Source organism: Mytilus californianus, unplaced genomic scaffold (assembly GCF_021869535.1).
Source record: "Mytilus californianus isolate M0D057914Y unplaced genomic scaffold, xbMytCali1.0.p SCAF_3, whole genome shotgun sequence".
Classification (NCBI taxonomy): domain Eukaryota; kingdom Metazoa; phylum Mollusca; class Bivalvia; order Mytilida; family Mytilidae; genus Mytilus; species Mytilus californianus.
In genome coordinates this window covers 70,449,944-70,475,783 of record NW_026262679.1, presented here as the reverse complement: position 1 = coordinate 70,475,783, position 25,840 = coordinate 70,449,944, and the positions used below count along the sequence as shown (strand labels likewise).

The 25,840-nt window shown below is 32.4% G+C and overlaps 1 protein-coding gene across 1 annotated transcript in view; it reads left to right on the top strand.

The window, feature by feature from the left end:
• Window positions 1-25,840, top strand: part of LOC127734988 (5-hydroxytryptamine receptor 1-like) — a 133,028-nt gene that overhangs the window by 89,257 nt on the left and 17,931 nt on the right. The window contains exons 3-5 of the mRNA XM_052245047.1: window positions 1,353-1,378; window positions 4,852-4,889; window positions 16,929-17,034. The gene's annotated coding sequence lies outside the window, so the exon portion shown is untranslated. The remainder of the gene's footprint in view (window positions 1-1,352; window positions 1,379-4,851; window positions 4,890-16,928; window positions 17,035-25,840) is intronic.

The following is a 25,840-nucleotide window of genomic DNA, read 5'->3' as shown; positions in this document are numbered from 1 at the left end:
TTTTTATTGGCCCCTTTGGTATCATGTGCTCAATGATTAGCGATTCCGTACTGATATGATTTATATCGTATTTTTCTAAAGTTTCCAGTTTGAATTATGTCTACAAATAATTAAGACACTTAAGTTTCTACTCCTTCAGGCAAAGTTAACCTTGAAGGAATGTTGTTACTCTTTTATGGTTCATTTTGCTTATAGCTCCTTTCATTTAGACTTATCTATTCATCCCTGGCTTTCGAATGTTTAGGTTTGAACGTTTCTGATGAAGGTAAATCCAGAAAAGCGCTTATGACGCAAAACATTCAGATACCATAAAACATATGTTCCCTAACACACTCTGTAATAGGAAATAAAGCAAATAAATAAAATCTCCGATGGAAGCATAAACAATAGCAACAAATCAAAACAGTATTGTAGCAACTTTGACATGTAATCCATAAGCGCCTGCATACGGAGTATATATCTCGCATTTGATACGATATTCCAGGGCTTGTATTTCCTATCATGATTTCCTTGAAAGAGGGTTGCTGCTCACAAGGAAGCTATTAAACCAAGAGTTCAAAGTGGTGAAGTTGAAATCATCCCTTCGTAAGTTTTACGGACGCCATCACGAATTGGTTGACCGTTATGAAATATCCGTTTCACAGATAATAGCGAATATGCTCCTAATGTCGTAACCACAATCCCGTCCCCGAATGTGACCTACCTAGTTAGACTTATTACCAGGTTTGTACTAACATGAGCAACACGACGGGTGCCACATGTGGAGCAGGATCTGCCTACCCTTCCGGAGCACCAGAGATCACCCCCAGTTTTTGGTGGGGTTCGTGTTTCTCAGTCATTAGTTTTCTATCTTGTGTTTTGTGTACTATTGTTTGTCTGTTGGTCTTTTTCTTTTTTAGCCATGGCGTTGTCAGTTTATTTTCGACTTATGAGTTTGAATGTCCCTCTAGTATCTTTCGCCTCTCTTTCACAATGCTTTTGTTAAATGACAAAAAGCTACCCTTCAAAGCATATTGCATCATCAACTTTAAGATATTACTCAACAATCTTTTACAATCCAAATCGTTGAAAATGTATCTGAAATTTGATTGACATAGTTTTTTAATCGTGAATGCTTGACAGTCACTTGGATGTTTCGTTGCTGTTTTATTTTGACGCTCCAGCACTTCACGGTATTTGAAGAATTCGTTCAAGGCAGTAAATGTATTGGTAAAGAACATACATTATAATAAAAAAATACCACTTTGAATATCATTTAGTTATACACAAAAAGTTTGATCACGTCATCAAGGCTTGAATTGTATTTACCTGTACTCGATTTTGTGACAAATATTATGGTGTTTTTTTTCCAGGCTTACAACAGGAAGACATACATATTGTAAGTACTTTTTTATATACTCGGGACCAGATGTTTAGTAATTATTTCACGGGGTCCTCTTCAAGTACAACATTAAATTTACAAATTGCCGCTTTGTTGCTTTGTTTCACAATGACAGGTTGATAATTCGGAGCTTTCGAGATAGTTTGTTCAAGTCTAATTCAGTCGTTATATTTCGCTGCTCTACGATTGCTGCATTACCTCGCAAGTTGTCAACTAATAACAAAATGACGTTAAAAGTTTAAAACGTGTGCTTTAAAAATCAAGATTGGTGATGCCCTGTACAGCAGACTATGTCGGGTATATAAGTCAAAGATTATGGTAGTTCTAAGCATAAAGTCTGTTGGTGTCAGTATTTTCTCACATATGTTGGGCTTGCAAAGATTTTCCTTTAATTGTTTTTATGTCATAATGTAACTTGGTTATTCCTGAACTCCACCGGGTAAATAAAAGGATAATCAAAAATATTTCAGTCTATTGTACAATGTAAATCTTGTTGCGGCGGTTATACATTTTCCGTCTAACTTACGATTTACAAATGAATTGCAAACTGTTAAATTTGAAAAAAAAGTCCAACAAACTTAAGTAATGCTACATTTAATGAGATATATAACATTGTCACAGGCTATAAAATGTGAGGAAACATAAAACTACAAAAACTATATAAAATTACTCATAAGTTTAAGTGTTTTTCCATTTTAATATCTTTAAAAAATCATCTCAACAGCGTTCTTTCTACATGCACTCATATTACATGATACATGCACATTGTGCAAGACTGTGGTCACATCACCAACTTCTAACATAGCGCTCATTAAACCTTATTGATCAAGCTGGGTGGATATTTAGAGCAGAGCAACCAGGATATGGTTAACCGAGATATGTGCATATAACATAGCAGGGTCTACTCAAAGTGCATGTCGGACAGATTTCTCTCAATGAAATTATAATGCTATACAGTTCGAGCAGCTTATGTAATATTTGACAGTCCCTTTGGATATTCTTCATCGCGATACACAAGATCGTGTAGGTGATTGAAAATAATATCATTATGTAGACTTTTTTCAACCTTTCCTCTATCTATTATAGTAGATTGACTGACTGTCATAGATAAATCCGACTTCATCGGTTAATTGGTTTTCAACTGCAAATAATAACTACGTTTTTCTATTTGATTTGTAAATTACACTCAACTGGGTCAAGCAAAAATACTGCAATGACTAAGTCTTGAATATTAACTGCTTAAATCAATAATGTATATCCGTTAGTTTCAAAATCCAATCCACGATTTCGTTGTCTATTGGTCTCTAAACCAAACGTTTACATGCTTTTAGTTAGTTAAGCACAACACTTTTATTTATTGCTGAACATGAAGGAAACACAACCGAAATTGACATATTACATGTACATGTATCTGTCATTGAACCAGTGAATGGAATTGAAATACAGACACATATTCGAAAAGAAAACTTAGTAATTGATTTCTTTATTTTTGTTTCGGTCTGACGTGGCTTGGTATTTATACATCCTGCATAGGACAATTGGTGTCTTTTATTAGCATTGGTTTAATTGCCAGATGAGAGGGATAACCACATTTCTATAATCCAGTCAACCATTGCGATCAGAAACTGTAACATATGTAAATATATATAGGAATTTTTAAATGAGCATTAGCTGTCCAATTCATGTTCACCAATTTGACTCACATTATCGTATTTGATTTGTAACATACTAAAACGTATATCCAAATTATTAGAAGTCTAAAATAAACAATTTACAATGCATAGGCTCGATAACATGTATCAGCATTTCTTGTGTATTTAAGTTTAGACGCCATCTAATTAACTATCGATATGACCTCCAAAGACAGCCGACGGTCATATAACCCGATATAAACATAAATATGGATACAAATAGATAGCGAACTCGTGCAATTGGATTTTCCTAGGTCTGTTTGATTTCATTTTATAGGTAAAAAATTGTTTCACTTTCAATGTTAACATTCTTTTCCCTTTAATAACTGAACACGCCTAACTCATGCGTAACCCATCTCTACCTAAGGGGTTAAATTCACCAGCGATGTTTCTTAGCTTATTTTGACAAAATTGAACCAAACTGGCTGCTTAATGCGAATAATTATTTCACTATTTCACTTTCATTAATGATTGAACAAACAAACAAATCATATTTTATAGTTTTTATATCTCGTAGCTAATGCCCCTTTAAAAACTTTATTGGAACAAAAGACATAAGTTTTTCCGTATTTTTTTTTTTATCTTATCAGTTTGAGGTCCACTTTTAATTTCAGCATGGCCAGTTGCGTGATTTACGATCTCATGACTCTTTCGCTATGCAACTTTTTTTTATAACTATATTGAACAATGCTAAAATGATATTAAACTCTGGCTTACACAATTTTAAATATCATTATATACTCATATTAACCATTATAGCAAACACAGGTATTTTTTTAATGTTTATTGGTTTGTGAAATCGGTCTGTCACTCACCAAGTTGAAATAAAGTCCTTTAAGCTTCGTGAATAACCTTTATTACTTACAATTCCAATAAAAGCACCACCATAGTTTAGATAAATTTCAGAGCTATTTCGTCTATGTAAAATCTTGAATGTAGTTTTGATACTTGCACAACCGGGAGTGTATAATGCTTAGTATGTATTACGCAAAAGTATTTCCAAGAAAGAACCGGATGGTGGTTAATCGAAAAAAGCGTACTCAATAAATAAATTAGATGTGATATTTTTTAATCATTATAAGCTTATAAAAAGGGTATTAAGAAAGATTATTTTCCGCTTCATGGCGAATGTCCTTAAACAAATTAATGAAGGGATCTCAAATAAATAAATCAGATATAGTGTTAAGCAAATGTTGATATCGTTAGACAAGTACAGAAATTTATATATGATTGTTCTTTGATAAATGAACGGTACATGGATTTCACTCAGGCAGTTATGCACGAATGACAGCCAATTACCAAGCAAAATGATTTAAGCAGATGGACAAGAGCTGTAAGAACAATTTATAATTTTAATTTGTTGCTTTAATAATAACGGTATGTTTGAAAGCGTTTATTTTGTGAGAGACTTTATTTTTAGTTTTTGGCTCTAGCTAGCATAGGTTTTGTACCTTTATATTTTCATAATAAAAAGTTGAATCGTTGAATTCGTTCATATACATCCGACAAAAGTGTAAAAAGATTCAATTTCTTATGTGTTGGTGTTTTTTTAATCGGGTCGTATTCTTTGGAAGCCTCAATGCAGCTAGAAATAACTCGATAAAATAATGCAAAATGCAGAGTTTTGGTGGAGTAAAAACAAATTTAGCACGCGAATAGACGCATGCAGTTTCAGTAGGAATAACATAGATTCTTAATAAATCGTTAAAGTCCGTTATTGGTTACATGCTCTCTGTTTTATTTTTGTTTTTTTTCTATCTAGTTCATTTATTATTTTAGCTAACAGTGCCACACAGTTCAGCTGTACTTGTTATAGAGTAAGTATATATACAAGTTTCAATTTACCAAAGAATTACCTATTCAAATGATTGTGTCTCCTAAACAAACTTTGGAGACTTATTGTTTTTGCTCGGTTCTTATTTTCTCACTCCGAACCAATGTTGGTTGACATATTGTTATGGTACGTATCTTTTTTTGTCGTATTTCTATTATTCTTCCGCACTTTTTGTCCTGTATATTTCTCAAAGATGACTGGGCCAATTTTGATGAAAATATGCCATAATGATAACTACCGTATGTAAATATGCAATCAGGGATTAACATTTTTTCAAATGATCACTATTGCAATGGAAACAGAAGAAATGTAAAAAATGTAACTTTACAGAAATGTTTCCTGTAAAAAGAGATGCGAAAGATGACATTCAAACTCATAAGTCGAAAATAAACTGACAACGCCATGGCAAAAAAGGAAAATAGCAAAAGACAAACAACAGTACACAAAACACAATATAGAAAAATAAAGACTGAGCAACACGAACCCCACCAAAAACCGGTGGTGATCGCAGGTGCCCTAGAAGGGTAAGCAGATCCTGCTCCATATGTGGCACATGTCGTGTTGCTCATGTATGTACAAACCCGGTGATAAGTCTAAATCAGTAGGTCACATTCGGGGAAAAGAGGACGGGATTGTGGTTAAGTTAATTGTACCGTCGTCATCTGTGACACATTATTCTATAACGGACAAACAACTCGTAATGCAATTCATGTTTGGAATTTTCAATGTAACATCTTTTTAAACCCGGAAACTTTGATGAGTTTATTTACCATTTGAACTAAAAGACAGGGATGACGTCAGCTTCTGCTTGCATTTGCAATTCTAGTTTTTTATTATTCTACTTCTTCCGCCTAATCCCACCTGAACTTGTAAACAGAGCCGTTCCAGAAAGCGCTCGCTAGTCATGTGTACGTAAGGCTCTAAAATGTGTTCGACCTACATGTCAAAATGTACATGTACCTGCAGGCTTTTGTATGTGCATGTGGTCTATTAAGAGGTAATTCAAAGAACCAAAAGAAGGTTGGAGTTTACTCTAGAACAATTTGGGGGAAATGTTTAAATGGTTGTAATTTGAGAACAGTTAGTATTGAAGATTTATCATGAATACATATGGTCTACTGTAGGATCAAAAGGTCAATGGTGACCTATGTCATAACCTTTGAACTTGAGCATTATTTTTCACAAAAACTGTAAAGATTGATAATCTAAAGAAGACAAAAAATGTTCTACATGACAAGGTAAAATGCATTATATGATGAGTTCCAAGAGGTCGTCACCCCTGCCGTTTGATAATGTTCAAGTCGAGATTTCCATCTCTAAACCATATATTTGTCATATGAAGATGAATTCAACGATTAGGTGAGTATACAGTGGTTATCCCCATCATTTTCATTTGAGACTGTAAAAAATCTTTAAAATGGTAGAAATCACTACCGCGCTAAACCATACATGTATATAGGTCAAGTCACCAGTGGTCATGGCCACCCCTATTAAATATCTTGGAAATTGTTGAGATCCTAACCACTAAAACATATATTTTCTTGTTTGTCTTATCAAGATGAAATTATATCAGACATTTATTCTAAAACAAACAAACATGGGGATACAGTTTGAATCACACATAAACAACTGCGATCAAAGAGAGGTCGATCGACATAGTAAGCATATCCTGCTATGCATCCATCACCGAACCGGCTGTAGTGTCAAATTAAAATTTATGTCCTTCGACAGACGATTGAAATGTCACTAAAAGATTTTCGAAATCCATAAATACACTGAAGTGATAATTTGAGTCGTTCTTTCTTTCGACGCCTTGCTAGAATCACATCTCATCTTAAACAGATTTTCTTTGAGTTTTATATTTATAGTATAATTTTTATTTCCCGGGAATTTAATAATATAACTTAAAAATGCGGTAACTGTTTTTATTTACACACTATATTCAAATGCCTGCCACTACCTACTTTTATATATATATATAACTTTTTGCATGAAAGGAAACAAAGATAAAATTGAGAATGGAAATGGGGAATGTGTCAAAGAGACAACAAACCGACCATAGAACAGACAACAGCAGAAGGTCACCAACAGGTCTTCAATGCAGCGAGAAATTCCCGCACCCGGAGGCGTCCTTCAGCTGGCCCCTAAACAAATATAATATTCTTTTCGATAGCACATTACAAAATGAATTATCGTTTGTGTGATGTGCAAATATGATTAGGTTTAAATTTGTGCGAAATATATGTTAATCACAGATATTTGATGCAATGTGAAGATCATTCTCCTGAGATTGGAATCACTGTTTTTCCTTTTTTTAATTATCAAATTGTTGCTCTTGGTGTTCTGACTTTTCCCAAAGTACCCATTAAGCTTCGGTATACTTTATAGTTATACATGGTATGAGTGCCAAAGCAATATAATTCTACTCGTTTCCGATGTCTGAACATCGAACCTTTGAACGATCCTTTATAATTTCCCATTGATCTGACTGTGAAGTCTGTCAAAGAATTTAGAGCAATAATATTTCAACGAATTACGCAGACAAATCACATTATTCCCAACGCCAGGATTTAGTATACTTTTACTTCAGAAATACGAAAGAAACGTTTCTTTCTCAGCAGATATTATCTTAAATGGATATCGACGTATCGTGATCAATTCACGAAGCAATTCTTGTATGGGGCTCTACTTTGGAACTCTGTAGCTATTTAAATGTGTATAATCTGTGTTTATGGCTCATATATGCTCGGGGTCAAGAATTCTGTGTTCATTTTTACAACATTAAATCTGATAAAAACAAAATCAAATTACAAAAACCATAAATCTAGTGGTCACGATATGGTCTTCAATGACAAACAAGTATTCATCCATCCTCCAAACCAAATACCGAACTCTAAATTGTCAAGAGTCAAGGCAATTTATGATATGAATGAATTCATCAAATACCACCAAAGATCTGCAATTATCCCAAAACATTAAAATGATGTCATACATTTTAAAATATTTCTTTATATGAATGATCTATGCAGAATAATTTTAAACCACTGCACTTGTGTTTGTAAAAACTTATCAAAAGAGCTTTCTATGGATATTATGTTTTTACTCTTATTTTTTGTAATTCAACTGATTCAATGTATATGCCTAATATTTGCAGTAATATACATCGTGTACATTGATACTCGAAAATATTTGGCTTAAAAATCAAAGTAATTTACTAAATATGTGCCAATTACAGACAAAATAATGTAAACATCCAGATATATGTAGATCAAATACCAATCAAATATAGATGCATGTATCTAAGTAAAGTGTGCTCGTAAAACGGGAACAGGATCGTATCTTTCGTATGACGCTTTCCCTCTACACTTCTTTTAATGTTTTTGTGTCCTGAAAGTTAGTATACATTACTTTTGAATTGACAGTAAAATACAATACCAATTACCAGTCAACCAGGAATAATCGATCAATAGGCAACACGGTAAGAATACGTTCCTGTGTAAAAAATTTTCACCAGTCTCTTAGTCAACACTGATTTCAGATGAATCGACAAATTCCATATATACTCTTTTTACAAGGATAACCATGAGAGAATCCGAAGTAATGATATCCACTAGAATTTACGGACTACTTTTGGGGATTTTTAAAACACGTTTATACAACAAACAAACAAAATAAGTCTTACGCTTGTACTATCTTATCGCTGGATTTCACTATGTCTTATTTGCTATTAAGTCAGGATTACTACCCAATGAATGTACCTCTGACAGGGAGGTTAACTTAAATATTTTAAATTGTTGAGAAAATTTTCATAAGTATATTAAATAAAGTATAATATACGCAATACACAGCTTACATATTATATCATTTTGTTAAAGAAGAGACTTTGATCGGACTGTGAACATGTATTGAATTCATTATCCTGCAGCGTTCAGACAGTGTATTTCACTTTCTTATTCAGTTTTCCCATTCGATCCCAAATTTGTACGTAATGCTAATTGCCGAAAAATAATTCTCGAACTAATTTCATTTAATTTCATAACTATTTATATCTCTTTCATCTGATAGCGCTGACTTTCTAAATGAAAACCGATACTAAGGAGAAATTATACCTCGACGGAATTTCATACAGAAGAAAATGTCTGCATCTACTATTCTTATAGAGAGTCAGTAACTTGATTATCCTGAATAAAATACAACCCTCTTGATTGCAAATAACATAGCACTTTATTGTAATGAAAAGCTTAAAAATGCAAATGAACACAAGAGTCTAAATCTATCAACTTTAAAGAAGAGGCAATACATCATCTACAGCAATGTTATTCGACTGGAAAATATATCAGAAGAAAGCAAAGCTTAAAATTTGCAGTTATAATTATTGTCAACTGAATGATGAAACTCTTAGAAATTAAGATAATACGCAGTACAGTTTTGGTCCCACGGTGATTTTTTTTACGAAAATTTGCATACAAGCTATTTCAAATAAACAAGTGAATTCAAATATGTAATAAAAAATATACCTTCATGTGCTACTTTAAGAGATAAATGGGGTCGAAATTTTAGACATTTACTCAAAATTTCGTTTTTTTTGGACATTTCTATTCTTTTGATAGACATACCTAACTTTTTTGTTTCAAAAGATAAACACAAGCGAATTTTTGTAAAAATATTTGGAAAATCTTCTTTACATAAGTATGCTCTAAATTTGTATAACAATTCTTTGGAAATAATTAATTTTTATCAAAGTTTCATGATTTTAGAAGAAGAAAAAACGGCATTTTTGCTGTATATTTATCTAATTTAAAAAAAATTCGTCGGTGACATTTTCATAAAAATTGGTACAAATAATCTTCATACGTAATCAAACCTAATGTCATTTTAAAAAAGAGGGTCCATGAACTCGTTTTCAAGTTAAATCAATCTGAATGACAACAAACGCATCTTTTTCCGAAACTGTCACAGTTTGACGTCGGGAAAATAACACTTTACGTTAGCAACGTCATTTTAAATTAGCCCCTCTGTAACTGTTTCGTATACCCTTAATGACTTGGTAGCTTCGTTTATACTTTACGATAAAATGGTGTGACATGTTTTACGTAAAAATACTAATATGTGCGTTTTAATTTGCCCATCTTACGAAAATTTTCATTGCAAAAAAACATTGATGTTGAGTGTGTGGTATTTTTAACCGACGAGAAAGCGCCTTTTGATTTTTTTAGAGGATACACACTTTTACTTTTAGTAATTAAAAGATTTTATTAGTTTGATGAGTGATGATATAAACATTTATAAAGGTCAAAGTTGAATTTCCATATTGAAACAGGTTTCTTTAAATCAAACGCTTCTTGATATTGAAACGACTAAAATAGAATTAATCAATGGATTATATGAAAGGATGATACGTTCATATTGCAAATGAAATGATTTAGTTCACATCAGAAAGTACCACATATTTTAATTTGTGACTTCTTACATCGCTACATAATAGCATATTACAAAACCATGATTAAATCGGAAATTCTTAACCCAAAGGGTTTATCAAGTTATTCACTAAAAAAACTGTTAACATGCAGAATTTAAAGTAGAAGGGAAAATCAATGCGCTGAAGTGTCAAAAATGCAGTTAGATGAAGTATATCTTACATGCCTGTTCTGCTCTAACATATATTCTAATTATCTAGTTTACCCTTTGTTTGCGCACAAGATCACTCACAAAGAAAGCTCATTACAGAACATTTGCATGTTTGTCTTGTAGTTCAAATAAGTTTGTTGTTATGTGAAATCATTTTTTTTCCTTATCGGATCTTGAGATCTATCCAAGTACATTTTTTGTGAATGACAAAATATTCGGGCTAAGATTAGCATATCACGTTTATGAAAACTAGAGCTGTCCGCATATTGGGGTTAATACATCACGTACATGCAAGTTATGCACAAATCAGATTAATTTTTTTATAGTGGTCATTTGTGACCTGGCTTTAATATATGAAACTCAGTATTCTCTTGATGCACAGCATACCAAATTTGGTCAACCTAAGTTATACGGTACAAAAGTTATGCACAGGAAACAAATCAGACAAGGTTTTACTATCATAGGGTCAAAGGTGAAAGTGACCTGACTTTGGAATATGACACACCACAAGCCCATGATGTAACTGCATACCAAGTTGGTTTAACCAAAGTTTTACAGTAAAAAGTGATGAGCCGGACACGAATTGGACAAGTATTGACTTTAACAGGGGTTCAAATGTGTCAAAGTCAGAGTGACCTGACTTTGGAATATGGTCTATGATGCATCTGTATACCAAGTTTATTCCACCTTAGATTAATGATACACAAGTTATGCGACTGACACAAAGCGGGACAAACTATGTTTGAGGGTGTATAGTAAAGACTGTTGCTCTCTCCAACTCCAAGACCCTTGAATCCTATTTGTTAATATGAATTTGTATTGTAATTTGTATAATTCATAATAAATTATTGTTTACACTAAGACCAGGGGTTATTATGATGTGACATGCACGTACTTGGTCTGACACATTCACAAAGAGAAAAATCAATTCAAAATGAAAATAACACTTAATACTTTTTATGCGTCCGAAGCGCTTTTCTAAATTTACGAAACGGTCAAAAGCCAAATATTTGAAAGCCAATACGTGAAAAGCTTTATGTCCAAAAGGGACCGAAAAACAAAGGCCACAGCCATCTAAGGCCAACTTTGCCTGGCAAGTAAGAATGTTAGCTTCTTAATGATTTATAAATGTATAAACGAACAAATTAATAAATAATTTCACTGACTTCTGAGCTGGTGATACCCTCGGAGACAAATAGTCCACCATCAGGGGTATTGATCAGAATACTGTTATCATAAATTGTTCATTTACATGGTTTAACTCTATTTTCAAATTTTTAAAGCTGAAGAAATAATAACAAAAAGCAGAATTTTCCTGACAGCCGTACGATACGTAAAATGAGATTAAAAAAAGGAATTGAACTATATATTAAATGTGATGTGGCATCAACCCTACGACATGTATACCACAAAGACATCTAGAAGTGAACACATGCAACAATACAGATGTCTATAAAATATGTCATGCTCTAAATCAACCAGAATCTAGAGAGTTGTGATTAACAGTGACAATCAAAGAACACCAAATCTTCTAAATACAAAAAAAAAACCACTATATTATTTGTAAGGGTTGGTTTATTGAACTTGTCATATTATAATATTGTCTGTCCCATACCTTAAAAAACAGAACGAGACTGCAATGTAATCACAACGAGACTATAATGTAATCAGGAAAACCATGAAAACGTAATTGATTGATACCAGTCAAATGATTTTAATCCTGATCAATTTGAAGGCAGAATCGTGTCGAGAATTAAGATTCATTAAAACTCGATGGTATGAACAACATTGATGATCTCGAAAGTAAAGTGTGTTAATCACATATGTACAATGAAACGCAAACTGTGAAAAAAAGTTATTTTATAAATAAAAAACCTTACTTAAAGATTGTACTGTACCTCTATTCAAATTAATATTCTTTGATAAACAAAAGTACTATTTTCCATTTGAAAATTATTAAGTTCGATATTGACGAGATTTTAATTGGGTAAATTACAATTTCCTTCTAAAAGTTCGGTCTTATTAACAATTGACAACTACAATATTGATGTGTTCTGAGTTTTATGGTGCATTATATATTTTTGTTGATAAAGAGTATCTTTTACTTATATCGATAATATTGATTTTGACAATTTACATTACAAATACAAAACAGCTATTTTGCACCTGTCACAATACATCTTTAATAAGCTTGTTTCATTACAGAAACATCAAAAACATGTATATCAGGTAGCAACTGAACATTCTAAAAGTTTTTTTTTATTGAAGACCTCCATGTTTAGTTTGCACATTTGTATTTCCAAAACATGAAGGTTGTCTTACGTAATTTAGTTGTATCCTCATTTTACCGTTTAAATTCATTGAGCCTTACTCTGCATGCGTTTAAAAAATAAGATTTATAAATGGACAGTGTTCAAATCAAATTTTACCTGTTTGGCAATAATTCAAATCCACAGTATTTTGTGTAATATTAAAAGAAAAAGGCTAAAGCTTTTGCTGTTATTAATCTGCTTGACAGTTGTTGGGAGGTCTTCGTCGATAAATTAAAGAGCTCACACTTAATTGACTAGGATTGTCAGCTTTCCTGCCAACTTGAGGTCGGTGGTTCTCTCCAGGCACTCCGGCTTTCTCCACCAATAAAAACTGGCCGCCATAAAATAGCCAATAGTGCTGAAAGTGGCGTTAAACATTATATCAATCGATCAGTCATATGAGAGAGTAAGAGTTTATGACATTAATGATATTTTGCAGCAAATTATCATCAATTTTCTTGCAAAAGAAATCTTCACAACGAACATTGAGGTGAAAACCTGTAATGAATACAGATACACTACATGAAGTAATTTTGAACCATAGTTAAGTCTAAAATAAATGTAAGCATTGAAACTATTCGTGTGAACAAATCATCCACAACTAGCAAATTACCAAACTCTCTTTTCGGAAGTTTTTTCATAGTTAGGAAGCTTCCGAATGTGACCTTCCAGAGTTCCCTTTTATTGAATAATTGTTATATCGTTTCTTTACATTGAAAAATAAGACTCCATTAACATATGGAATTCAGTATGCGGCAAGAAGTTCAAATTATATTAAATTTGAAATGAACAATATAATTAGTTCCTGCTTTTAGTGACAATGATGATTATGCATGAAACGACATAAATATTTCATTCTGAAAATTAATATTGCATACCCTTTTTCACAATTAAGTGTTTATTCAATAGCGTAAATTGTCTTCCGACGTAATTCGAATTATTTCTTGACTTACCTATTACTGGCTATTATAATCTTACAAGTTGCATATAGTACCTGTTTTCGCTTGAAAAGGGACATCAAACAAGTTATTACACTAAGAAGTTTGTTTACAAGATAAAACTGACCAGTAGCCCGTCCATGAACTTGTTATATACCTAAGAAGATTAAAGTAATACTTTACAAGCATTCGTTTTAGTAATGCATAATTGTGTGTATGCAGGTTTATAAAAAGTTGGAAAACACAAGTTTTTGTCAATTGTAGGGATTGTAATATGATTCAAAGTGTCATTAAGTTGATTTGCGACGAACAAATAAATGAAGTAATTTATTTTACTTTTTAGTTCAGCACTCAAAAGTATTGTAACTGATGAACTATTAATAAGGGAACGACCATTTAACTTCAAGAGGGGGGTATGGTTTTTCCCTAAAAAATATTCTGATCCCCAATTTGATGAAAACAAATATTGTGGTCAAGCAGATGACAAAAAAAAATTTGAATCCAGATTTTCCCCATACCTTAAAGTGTTAAATTTTGAAAATAATAATTTGATTGATAGCGTCGAAAAACTAAAAAAGAAATGTTCGTTATTTTTGTGCGAAAAAAAGTTTCTGACTCAGACAAAAAAACTATAACCCCCCCCCCCCCCCCTCCTTGAAGTTAAAAGGTTGCTCCCTAAGTAGTCTGTATTTTACAGTGTCTTAACATTGAAATAGAGCAGTTACCACATGTTCATGAATTAGAGATTATGTTAATTCCTTATAACTACACCTGTGCTACGACACAACCTTCAATCGTTCGATGCTATATAGTATAAATAAGCTTCTCGCACGTGGTACATTTGTCTTTCGTTTAAAATTTTATAAAGTTTTTTTCTTAAAAATAAAAATCAGGTGGGGAGGTTGTTCCTCACAAAAATCGAAAATAAATGTTATATTTTGTTACGCCTTGCTACGGTCTTTGACATTATTAGGGTCGCCCCTCCCCTTGAGCATAATAACCTGTTCAAAAGTATATACATTTTACATTATGGAGGAACCATTTAACTTCAAGGGGATTGGGGGGGGGGGGGGGGGGGGGGGGGGTGTTATGTTTTTTTGTCTGAGTCAGAAAAATCCAGCTGGATTTCAGAATATTTTTTTTGTCATCTGCTTGGGGAAAAAAACAAACCCCCCCCCCCCCCCCCCCCCCCCCCCCTTTTGAAGTTAAATGGTCGTTCCCTTAAAGAAAATTTAAGAAGTCTTGGCTTAAATAAATCAACACGTAGCTCGAAAAAAATGTCCTATCTAAAATATGTCGAAGTGTTTCATATCTGCCGTCCGTATACCACTATTCATCATATTAACACGCGCTCATGGCATGATTACCTTTTCCTTATTTTTTTATATAAATATTCTTTAATATTTCAATTTATTTTCAATTAATTGATGTGTTCTTTTTTATATACTGAAAACGATATAACAATAACAGTAGTTTATGCTGCCCTTCTATTCTTATTTTCCACAAGGCAGGAAAGAAAGACAATTTAAATATCGTACATCTTTTCGTGCACATTTTATGCACCATATTTGCATGACATCATAAAAATCAGGACATTTCTGTTGGTGGTTTGTGTGTACAATCACTCAGCTACCCAGAATTTTTCGAACATCTGAGTCCGTCAAAAGAAACGAAATTTCTGGATACCAACAACCAACAGAAACATAAGGTTACAATTCTACTTCATACTGATTAAATGATTGACATTTTCATTAAATTAAGTGACATGATTAATACATACTCGTTACAAAAAGCATGAAATTGGACTAACAGACATGAAGAAAATTCTAATTAAACGTTACGATTAAAGGTATGTGCGATTTGATTGCTGTTTTCGAAGGATACAACGATTAACTAAAAAGCTCATACTTTAAAGCAATCAAGAGCTAGGGCTCTTAGGGCACACTAATTTGATATCTAGTTCTTCCGACATCTGACCCCAAAAATATAGGGCGAGCGAGCGATGTTTTCTTGTTATTGAAATCTACTTTTTTACAGGCGTGTATATGTATTTTGATATAAGTATGTCCCCGTTTGAACAAATGACCCCCTTATAACGTGAACATGTCAATAACTTTGTTACTCTCTGAAGTCCATCTGACAAAACATGTGTTCTTCGTGCATGTTAAAACACCAACAGGCGAATATTAGGTTTCATCAAAATCAAATACTTTAGGGAAATTTACAAAAACAGATAAGAAAATGAATTGTAATTAAGATCGGTGATGACAATAACTATGGGCAAATATCAATGTGTTTGTGATCATCGAACGAAATATTCTAAGAGTTCATGTTTTTTTGTTTCGTATAGTAGGTATGCACACGGTCAGGAAGCACATAGGACCACTGTTTGTGCAATGACGGCTTCAATAACTGCTCATCTACGTTACTGGGCTGACACAAAAACTGTTGGCATTCCCATTTTAGCTGTTTGAGATACTTATACAGAAAGTTATACAAATCGCATCTTATTTCTGAGCGGCACGCTGATAAAAAAAAATTGCGGAAGCGGTAACTTTTTTTGATTATGAAAACTGAATTCCTCTAAAACAGGACAAGAAAATCCAAAGAACTAGAAATCAAATTGGCACTCACGACTTTCATAAGGCAATGAAATAATATACTTTAAGTAACTCAATTTAAAATAGATTAATCTTGATTTTGTTTTTGTGTTTGGTTTTTTTTGGGCGGGGGGAGGTTAATATGTTATTTTGTTTTTTTTCTGCTCCTTTTAGAAATTTTTCGAATTAGCAATAAAAGAAAAAATAATGATAATAGTCCATAAACACAACATGAAAAAGAAACTTAGGGTGGTAAAAGAAGGGTAAACATTTCCTTTTTCGTTAGTTTTACTTTTTTCTCCTCATGTCAAAAAGTCATATTTGGTGATAAGTCATGAACGATGTTAATATGTATCAGGATCAAGCAATAAAGTAGATGGAGTAGAGACATGATGAATCGAATTATTAAAAATACTACCGATACCTGAACGTGTTGATGAAAGTTTAGATATAAAGTATTCTTAACGTATTCTTAACGCTAAAGAGATTTCTTGTCTTCACCTTAAACTGTAACAATATCATAAAGATCCAATTATTTTTACAGTTAAAGATTAAGAAAGTGATAAGTTGCATACTGTATACCTACACTTTTCTATCACGATGATCACCACGGGAATATTGTGAACTATTCTTCGGATGTACAAATGCACGTGAGTATGACTGTAGTAGTATGGACAGACGATTGACAGCTGGTATCACTTATGAGCTGCTAATCTGAGAAAATTCAAAGTACATCTGCTTTATCAACCTTGTGTGTATATGTCTAATGACCTTAGTATATATCTTATTAGTATTGTTGTACATATCTTTAGACTTTTATACATTTTTCCTGTTTGCGTATCATTGTCAGGCAAACCGAAACCAAGTATCTGGTTCAAGTATCTGGTTGTCCTCTTTTATAAAAGATAAAAGAGTACAACCAGATACTTGGTTTCGGTTTCCTGACAATGATACGCAAACATATATATATTAACACCTATTAACGTTCATAAACTGTTCGAAGAGCCGATACGACGGATGAAAGCGCAAACATCTTGTAAATCATTTGTGTTTTTTTTTGGTTATTGATTTTTCAAATACACATACATACCAAGGAATTTTTCATTTTCGAAATATATTTTGTTGGTCTAAATTTGAGACGATATATATATATACGTTATTTCTGTGATAATTTAACAGACTGAGGGATGGAATAATCCGCATTGGCTTCATCAATCTTCGTATCTGTTTTCCTGTCCTTCTGGGGGGAAATGGGGGGAGTCTGTTTTTGTTTTAAGAAAGATATTATGAAATTTACTAGAAATAATATTCATCTACATAAACACATTTTTTGTGTCTATTAACTTGGATATATATTGAATATTAAAGATGTTTTCTTTAATATTTTTCAGATAAGCTTTTATTTATAAAATATATGATAGTATATCAAATCAATCGTAACAGGTTTTCCTTTGTAAATGTTCATTTGCCGCATACAATATAAAAGTATTTTTATATTATTTTAAATTAGATTGAAGTATGTTAGATGTATCATTACTAGTCCACATTTGACTGCCCTTTTCATAATATTATAAGCTGTTTTCTATTTGGCTATTACCAATCATGGACGAATGCCCACAGTATGATAAATCAATACCCTTTACAATTACAACCGAGGAAATTACCAAACGTTCCGCAGTATCAAAGAGGAAATAAAGTGTTGGAAATTAACACGAAACCTTGGTAGGTCATTTCATTTTTATGAACAATAGGAGATAACTCAAATTATATAAAAACAAGGAGATTGCCTACAATGAGATACCGGTAGATATCCACCAGAGTTCAAATGAAGGTATATTAGAGCAATTATAGGTCATCGTCGTCTTTCAACAATGATTGTTTATTTTGTTCATCAAAGTTGCAAGATTTCACAAACCTATTTGGATATCTATCCATTTTAAATGAAAATAGTATGACAGTGCATTGACTCGCCGTGGTTTTTTTAACATGTTACAAACAATACTAGTAGTTGATACATATAGACTTGACTAATTGTTGAATTGTAAGATAACGAGTTTTAACTTTGTTAACTTCTCTCGTCTGGGATTTTGAATTTAAAGTGAGCATCAGATTTTCTATTAATGGTTGAGTTTGCCCATCGGGATTGGTTCCATAACATTTAGTGGCCATGATTGGTTCCATAACATTTAGTGGCCATTCAGGTCTTGAACAAACAATAAAGTAAATTTTGTCCTGGATGAGGGGGAAACAGATCATCGAAAGGAAATCATAAAAAGAGTGAGATATGTTATGTTGGCAGGATTATAGAGTATCCAATGAAGTTTCCATTAAATGCAGAAAATTACAATTATATCATACAAAATCCGCATACAATCGTTATACTAGTATTTTAATATTTGTCGAATCTGTTCTTGCTATTGACCTAGTCATGCAAGTATTGAAGAAGCTAACAACCAATTTTTGAACTGTTGTCTCCCTGAGAACTTATGATCAACTCTTGTGTCCCTGAGATCTAATGATAAGACCAATTAATTAACTGTTGTCTCTTTGAGATCTAACGATAAGGCCAATTAATTACATTTTGTAATGTTATGAATTCAACGAATTGTCGACATCTAAATCAACCAATTTGATTTTTATAATTTTTGGTCAGTAGGAAGGATAGAAAAAAATGGCCCACTTTTTAGCCATGAATTAGCCAAGACTTCTACAATGGATTTTTCATTACACTTTAGCAAATCGCAACATTGAAGCGTTTATTTTGCACAATTACAATTATAATCCTAATTTAAACAATTATAGATAAACAAATAATTCAAATGCTATTATTTAATTCTTGACATCAGCTATATTGGTATGCTTCTTACCTAGAAATAATTACATCGAGGCGAAAAGTTTTACAAAGATGTAGTTTATAACAACCGTGAAAAAACAACATCTTAACTGATCAGAGTACTTTGAGTAGTGCTCATATTTTTTAGTTAAATTGGTAAGTGTGCATTTAGAGGTTTTTGCAAAAGTCTTAATAGAAAAATTACTTTGGCATACATTTTTAGCTAACCTGGCTCAAAGGGCCAAGTGAGCTTTTCTCATCACTTGGCGTCCGTCGTCCTGCGTCCGTCGTCCGTAAACTTTTACAAAAATCTTCTCCTCTGAAACGACTGGGCCAAATTTGACCAAACTTGGCCACAATCATCATTGGGGTATCTAGTTTAAAAAATGTGTCCGGTGACCCGGCCAACCAACCAAGATGGCCGCCATGGCTAAAAATAGAACATAGGGGTAAAATGTAGATTTTGGCTTATATCTCTGAAACCAAAGCATTTAGAGCAAATCTGACATGGGGTAAAATTGTTTATCAGGTCAAGATCTATCTGCCCTGAAATTTTCAGATGAATCTGACAACCCGTTGTTGGGTTGCTGCCCCTGAATTAGTAATTTTAAGGAAATTTTGCCGTTTTTGGTTATTATCTTGAATATTATTATAGATAGAGATAACTGAGTTATTGCCCTTTATAGTCAATTTTTAACCATTTTTCGTAAATTTTTGTAATCTTTTACAAAAATCTTCTCCTCTGAAACTACGAAGACAAATTTAACCAAACTTGTCCACAATCATCATTAGGGTATCTAGTTTGAAAAATGTGTCCGATGACCCCGCTCGCGAACCAAAATGGCCGACATGGCTAAAAAATAGTACATAGGGTAAAATGTAGTTTTTGGCTCATATCTCTGAAACCAAAGCATTTAGAGCAAATCTGACAGGATAAAATTGTTCATTAGGTCAATATCTATCTGCCCTGAAATTTTCAGACCAATCAGGCAACACATTGTTGGGTTGCTGCCCCTGAATTGGTAATTTTAAGAAAATTTTGCAGCTTTTGGTTATCATCTTGAATATTATTATAGATAGAGATAAACTGTAAACAGCAATAATGTACAGCAAAGTAAGATCTACAAATAAGTCAACATGACCAAAATTGTCAATTGACCCCTTAAGGAGTTATTGCCCTTTATAGTCAATTTTTTACAATTTTCATAAATTTTGTAAATTTTTGTAAATTTTTACAAAATATTTTCCACTGTAACTACTGGGCCAAGTTCATTATAGATAGAGATAATTGTAAGCAGCAAGAATGTTCAGTAAAGTAAGATCTACAAATACATCACCATCACCAAAACACAATTTTGTCATGAATCCATCTGTGTCCTTTGTTTAATATGCACATAAACCAAGGTGAGCGACACAGGCTCTTTAGAGCCTCTAGTTGTTTATTTCAGCTCTATAGCCTTCTGGAAAGGGTAAACATTTATTCGATTTTCGAATGAAATGCTCAATGGAATGCTTTAATTTCTGTAGGTCATACCCAGGAAGTCAAATAGTTGTCCAATAAAGCTAAAGAGCCACCCGTATACGAATTGAATCGCATAGAGAATTCTCCCAACAAAATTTCCATCACTTTGTTATTCAAATAATGAAAAAATAGTCTTTGATATTACTTCAAATGCCAGTTGTTAAAACTACCAAGATATAATGTCGTATAAAAGTGTCATATTTAACGAACAAACGAGTCGAGTCGGAAACGTTTTCATGTCCAGGCCGAAAGGGTTTGAGCATTGTCCGATCACCTTTTCTCTTTTTCAAATAGATATGACTCGATCCATGGAAAGGAAAATACTGCTTCTGGTATAACCAATTAGATAATGGTTAAATACGTGGGTGCCGTATAAAGTCTTTAGTCTTAAGTATAGTGTTTTGCCAACAAATGTTTTTCTTTTTCTGTTTGGCTATGGGTTTGTCTGTCTTTCGCCATCTAATGATTGTGTTGCCCCCTTGTTAACTTCTTACTTTTTATTCATATAATAATGGCCCTTATTTATGAAAGTGTATAAATTTTAAACGTGATACACTATCAAAGAGAATTTAAAGAGTTTTTGTACTTTAAAATTAAAAACATATTAAAGAAAAAAATAATAAGTACATTTCAACTTTTTAAAAAACCATTCCCAGGTTTTGCAAATAACTTTAAGCAGATTTCCATACACGCATTAATATTCATAAAGATAATTGTATATTTTATTTTTATAGCAATTAAGTACAAATGTATATACAGAGGGACGATAAACATATGTCAACCACAATCCTGGTATACCTCAAAGGTATATACCAGCAAAAAAAGAAAAATGCAATCATACACTATGACAAAACAGCTATCTGCCGTATGCATACCTTGATAAAATATTTGAGAAGGTTTTATGACGGCCAACATTAACTATTGATAATATAAATATATGAAGAAAGGAGTTGGGAATATACCTTAATGAGGAAGCAATCCAATGATACATTACACATTAAAAGAAGTCATTTAGAGCAATATACGGTCTTCAGTAATGTCCTATTACAATTATTTTTTTTAAATGTGAAAGACTTAAACACGTTATAAATTCCTCAACAAAATACAAAAAAAAACTAACAATGAACGAAGAAAGACAACTAGTGATGGGGTTCCTGACTTATGACAGAAAAGTTAACATATGGTATGTTAAACAAGTATTATATCTAAAGTTATCAACCCGTCCCCTTTTTATGTCGATCTGTGGAATAACAAAAAGTTGCAGATAAGAACACATGATAAAATCTTTACAGAAAAAGAACTTATACAAATTTCAGAAGGCAAACACATAGTAATTAATAATTTTATATTAAGGAATTTTATATTAAGGAATCCTTGCAGATACTACAAGCTAGATAAAAGTATATCATCCGTTAGATGAAATTTAAACAACAGGCGTTATCAGCTACTAGTATTTAGTATCTGCTATAACATATGAAAATATTATACACATGACTATTGCACATTTGTATGATCTAACAATAGTTCTGCTTATTCGGGATTGAGTCAGAATTATACCCATAATCATAAATTTAAGGTGTTGTGATTTAAACCTACATGGATTCCAAAGCATTTAACTAAACTTATTAACATTAATTTATTTATGATTGTAGAAGAACTATTACTTTCGAATTTTAAATCGATAATTTGAAAGGGGGAAAAGCATTAGTTACTGATATATTATATCCCTGCTATCTGAAGCAGGTGTATTTTGCATATTAATCGTTGTGTCTGTAAGTTCGACTATTCACACTCTGTATCCGCATATCTTCTTGCTAAGCCAGTCAGTAGGAAATCTAGTGACAACATATTACCTCCCCTTTAAAAACTGAAAACTAGACTTTTCAGTGTTTGTCCCGTTTTTGCATGGACGTTATCAATTATAAATGCACGGGAAAACGGTCTGGTAAATAGTAAAAATAGAAATAAGTTGAAATAAAAACAAAACTTCCTTTTAATGTTATCATTTCTCTCCTAAAATAGAAAACGACAAGTACAGCAGGCTATGGGAGCTTGATGTAAAATAGGTTTAAAATGTTGCTATGTGAATAAAGTCCTGGAGTATCAATTTCACTTTATTTGTCTATTGGCTGTATACCTCTCATGCTAATTATCCGTATACATATGGAACGGGGACCCAATTATTTCCCCATTACTTCAATGCAATTTTATCCAAATTGAGGGGCAGATTTTTTATTCTCTATATAGTAAAACTTCACAATCTGTCTGTCATATGAAACATCTTTGCAGCCAATAATGTGAAATTTAAACTAGATATTTACTCAAACTAAGGAAAATCGTGTATTTCTTGAATATAATTACATAAAACCCTGTAACATGACACCAATATGATAAATATAAAAAAATCTTTATAATTCTCCAACATTTTGTCAATGTCTATCAAATAAACCCCAACTTGAAGATTTTTGTTGCTTAATTCCTTCAGGTGTACCTTACCCTTGACAGGAACGGGGACCCAATTATTTCCCCCATTACTTCAATGCATTTTTGTCCAAATTGAGGGGCAGCTTTTTTATTCCCTATATTAGACTGCAAAATTTCAATTACTTTCTCTTATTAGTAGTCCCCTTCATGGTTTCATGGAGAATTCTTGAAAGGTCATGACTGGCATTTAAGAGAGCAATACTTTTTTTAGTATTAATAGGGTCATTTTATTAACTTCCTGGTTAAAATCGAAAATAAAATTTGGACCAATTACTCAGACATTCATTCACCCTATACATTTCAGAATCACTTAAAATTTAACAGAAGTTGAAAGTTTATTGAATACCCTTTAGATATACTACTAATGTAAGCATCTTTACATAATTTTCATCTCGGTACAATATCCCATTGAAAAGATGGTAGATTTATTAAAGGACTGCATTCGTGGGTACTGGACTGTTATCCTGTAACTGGGATCCTATTCCATATGCAGCTAGATCAAAGAAGTTCAGGGAAAAAATCCGAAGGAATCGATTGATATGCAGCAAAGATAAACACTTTTGAAATTAAGTTACTAAGCATATTCAAACGGACTTTATCCCGATGTAAACATTGAAAACCACAAATACATGTTCAAAAATCGAAACGACCTTTTCTTAAAATTGTATAAAGAAAAGTTAAAAAATACATACTTTATAAAAATATATATCTTTATTTTTTTTTGCCTGCACAGACAGACTTTTAATTTGTTATATTCACGATAAGACAATATTTCTATATTGAATGTTCACGTGACAAGAGCAGACCGATGTACTCGAAAACTAAGATGTGAAAAATAAGTATATTTTGGGAAATTGTAACATGCTATGGACTTTGTGGAACACTCCGAAATTGGTGACCAGAAAGATCATTAGATTTCGTATGTACATGATTTTTTCCATTTTTTTTTATCAATATTTTTTAGATTTCAATTTCACAAGCTTCTTATGCAATTATCTATAACACATCGTGTATTTGCATGTATATTCATAATAACACAGTTTAACAAATAATGTTTTTAAAATGTACAATTGCTGTTTAGAAACAACTTTTGATCAGTATCGTCACCGGCAATGTTTTATTATTGATTTTCTCGACTTTTTCACAAGAAGAGTGAATTTTCTGTTGTTCTCGTTTACTAGATTTCCCACTGCAGTGTCAGAATTTCAATGCTTTTTCCAGAAATATTTATTTCCTAACGGTATTGTGCACTTTATATTTATCTTTTATCCAAATTGTTATTGTTACAGTATAGATTATACCCATTGAGGAACGGTGGTACAGGTGTAAGCTCTACTGGTTATTTATATAATGAAGTAAATAAAGGACATCGGATTAATATCTTAAGTTACATATATTTATAATTATTCTATGAATACATCCTCTTTGACAGTGTTTTACTAGTGACTTCTTTTGAAAAACACGTATTTATTGTACTTTAGGTTTATTGGTTATTTGTGTCGGTGAGTTATTCATTGTACTGTTGGTTTCTTGGTTATTTATGTCGTTCTTCATTGTACTTTAGATTTCTTGGTTATTTGTGTCGGTGAGTTGTTTTATAGTGATTAAGATTATAACACAATGTTGACTGCAGTACCCCTATTTTTGAAATTTTTACCTATTATGTCTGTTTGTTTTGTTCACACATTGTTGTCAATATAATGGAATTTTATGCAACTGTCATACAAGTGAGAAGTTTAGCTAGCTATAAAACCAAGTTTAATCCACCATTTTCTACATAAGAAAATTCCTGTACCAAGTCAGGAATATGACAGCTGTTTTCCATTCCTTTGATGTGTTTGAGCTTTTGATTTTGCCATTTGATAAGGGACTTTCCGTTTTGAATTTTCCTTGGAGTTCGGTATTTTTGTTATTTTACTTTTTATTCATTGTACTATTGATTCCTTGGTTACTTGTGACGGTGAGTTATTCAATGTACTTTAGATTTCTTGGTTATTTGTGTCGGTGAGTTATTCAATGTACTTTAGGTTTCTTGGTTATTTATGTCGGCGAGTTATTCATTGTACTTTAGGTTTCTTGGTTATTTGTGTCGGTGAATTATTCATTGTACTTTAGGTTTCTTGGTTATTTGTGTCAGTGAGTTATTCATGTTATTCATTGTACTTTAGGTTTCTTGGTTATTTGTGTCGGTGAGTAATTCATTGTACTTTAGGTTTCTTGGTTATTTATGTCGGCGAGTTATTCATTGTACTTTAGGTTTCTTGGTTTTTTGTGTCGGTGAGTTATTCATTGTACTTTAGGTTTCTTGGTTATTTGTGTTAGTGAGTGATTCATTGTACTTTAGGTTTCTTGGTTATTTATGTCGGCGAGTTATTCATTGTACTTTAGGTTTCTTGGTTATTTGTGTCGGTGAGTTATTCATTGTACTTTAGGTTTCTTGGTTATTTATGTCGGCGAGTTATTCATTGTACTTTAGGTTTCTTGGTTATTTATGTCGGCGAGTTATTCATTGTACTTTAGGTTTCTTGGTTATTTGTGTCGATGAGTTATTCAACGACTGTATGTTTCTTTGTTATTTGTGTCGGTGAGTTATTCATTGTACTTTAGGTTTCTTGGT